The sequence below is a fragment of the Octodon degus genome, unplaced genomic scaffold (genome assembly GCF_000260255.1).
Source record: "Octodon degus isolate 3935 unplaced genomic scaffold, OctDeg1.0 scaffold00154, whole genome shotgun sequence".
In the NCBI taxonomy this organism is placed as follows: Eukaryota; Metazoa; Chordata; class Mammalia; order Rodentia; family Octodontidae; genus Octodon; species Octodon degus.
This window is the reverse complement of record NW_004524730.1, coordinates 6,424,573-6,427,423: the sequence shown is the minus strand read 5'-3', so window position 1 is coordinate 6,427,423 and position 2,851 is coordinate 6,424,573. Positions and strand designations below refer to the sequence as shown.

General features: G+C 39.8%; 1 pseudogene; it reads left to right on the top strand.

The window, feature by feature from the left end:
- Nucleotides 1-258: 258 nt before the first annotated feature.
- Nucleotides 259-1,487, top strand: LOC101586323 (annotated as a pseudogene).
- The last annotated feature ends 1,364 nt before the right edge of the window (nt 1,488-2,851 follow it).

Sequence of the window (2,851 nt, the reverse complement as noted above, 5' to 3'; positions counted from 1 at the left end):
AACTGGTGTGCCCACTCTTACATGAGAAACCAAAATTATATGGTAAGAGAAAAATAAAAGACAGATGATAGCCAATATCTTTCTCAAATGGGACAGGTATGAAGAAACAGAGGCAGGAGGGAGGAAAGAGCAGAAATGGGATAAAAAGTAACTAGGATGGATTATGTGCATGTAACAATTTCATGTAAGGAATGTAAACATTTGTACTGCAGACATGTGTGAATAAAGAAAGTTTGGGGAGGAGTGTGGCCTTCTCCTCTCGCCGCCATGGCTTGTGCTCATCCCCTGATATCTGTGTACTCTGAAAAGGGGGAGTCATCTCCAAAAATACCACCTTGTCTGCTGTGTTCAAGGCTCACATTTGACCAGATATTTTGTTCACACCAACTTGTAGAAAAACAACAGACAGCCATATGCCATCAGCAAATTAGCAGGTCATCAGACCAGTGCAGAGTCTTGGGGGACTGGCAGAGCTGTGGCTCGAATTCCCAGAGTTCATGGTGGTAGAACACACCGTTAGGGCCAGGATGCCTTTGGCAATACGTGCTGGGGAGGCCACATGTTTGCAACAGCCAGAATCTGGAGCCATTGGCACTGAAGCATGAACACAACCCAGAAGCGGTATGCCATCTACTTGGCCTTGGCTGCCTCAGCCTTCCCAGCCCTAGTCATGTCCAAAGGTCTTCAAATTGAGGAAGTTCCTGAACTTCCTTTGGTGGTGGAAGATAAAGTTGAAGGTTACAAGAAGACTAAGGAGGCAGTTTTGCTTCTAAGAAACTTAAGGCCTGGAATGACATCAAAAAAGTCTATGCCTCTCAGCAAATGAAGACTGTCAAGGGCAAGATGAGAAACCACTGTCGCATCCAGCGTAAGGGACCTTGCATCTCTATAATGAAGACAATGGCATCATCAAGGCCTTCAGAAGTATGCTGGGCGTTACTCTGCTCAATGTAAACAAATGAAATATTTTGAAACTTGCTCCTGGTGAGCATGTGGGGTATTTCTGCATTTGGACCAAAAGTGCTTTCCAGAAGTTAGATGAGCTGCATGGCACTTGGTGAAAAGCTGCTTCCCTCAAGGGTCACTATAACTTGCCTCTGCACAAGATGATCAGTACAGATCTGGGCAGGATCTTGTAGAGTCCAGGGATCCAAAGAGCCCTCCAAGCACCTCACAAGAAGATTCCTCATAGAATCCTGGAGAAGAATCCTCTGAAGGACCCGAGAATCATGCTAAAGCTGAACTCCTATGCAAGGACCATGTGTTGGAATACCATTCTTCACCAGGCTGGGAATCACATGGTCCATATGACTAAAGCAGCTGCGTGGGCAGCCAAATTGGAAGAGAAGGAAGTTGACAGCAAGATGCCTGTGGAAGAGAAGAAAGGAAAGAAAGCTGCTCGTCCCAAGAAGCCTTTGGGGAAAAAGCCTGCACTTCCCAAGAAACCAGCAGAAAAACCTGCTGAAGAAAAGAAGCCTGCTGCATAAACTCTCAAAATCTCTATCCCATACAAGTATCCTAAATTTGGACAACTTATTTTGAATAAAGACCTGGTTAGAGAGGCAGTAAGAAAAAGAGAAGAAAGTTTAAAAGTAATATAAAAAAGATCTCTGAAAAATTAATTTTAAGTTTTGTACACCTGCAGATGCATCGTTTCTATTAACTTATTTCTTCTTGCTGTGTTGAAAGTTCTTGTAAAAAGTTTTGATGTGCTTTCAATTTTGTCACTATGATTTTTGATTTATAAACATGCAGGTAACATTGTTAAAGAATTTTAGGGGTTTTGTTCACTCCTTTCTTGATTGAGCACAATTGAAACTGTCAACTGTTAACTAATTGCCGTGTCACTGATGGCAAACCTTTTAGAGATCAAGTGCCAGATTGAGACATCAAAGCCACTTACATTTGTCACAAAGTGCCAACAAAGTAATTAACATGCATGCCGTTGGCTTCCTACCACTGTACTCTATTATTTTGAATCAGAAACTAACTCATATGAAAGCATAATGATATAAGGAAACACAGAAACTTTCAGATAATTTTCTTGATTGTAGATGATCTTACCGACTAATCCTATGTCTTCCCATGAAAAGTGTCATCAATTTTGTTTTATTTGTAGTAGCCACTACAAGTTTCCCTTCTAACATGTTCTGGTTACCTGAATCTGACACTTCTGGCCCATACCTTATAGCAAACTTCATACGAGTTATCGTCGGAAACATGATTTTTTTCATTATACGTTAAAAGGTGCTCACTCAACATGGACAACTAATTTCAGGTCCCTGGATTGTTATTTTGGAGGCCGCGACTCTTTTAATCTAAGCTACAAACAAGCTGGGTGCTTGACTCTTCCTTTTTTTTAATATTATTTCTCAGTTCTATCTCCTATATCCTTTGACATTTGAATGTGTCCTAGTCTTTCCTTATGTTTTAGATTTTAAGTGTTTAATTTTTCTTATTATATTTTTTCAGTACACAATGGTTATGTTTATATTAGGGATTGTGTTTGTTTATATAACACAACTTAATTCGTAGTATCATTCTTTCTCCTCCCATCTCTTCAGCCAATTTCCTTTCACAAAAGTTCCTATTATGGATCCCTATTTACTCTGTAATTTACTTATATTTTGGGTGTCTCACATAAGAGAAGTCATGTGATCTATTGAAGCCTGTGTGTCTGATTTATTTCACTTAAAATTACAATCTCACGGTTCTCAAAATGTTTTTTTACAAATGACTCAAACATATACGTCTTTATGGCAGAGTAATGCTCCATCGTGTATTGATACCACACTTTTGTTGTGCATTCATTTGTTGTTGGACATTTAGGCAACTTCCCAGATTTAGGTAG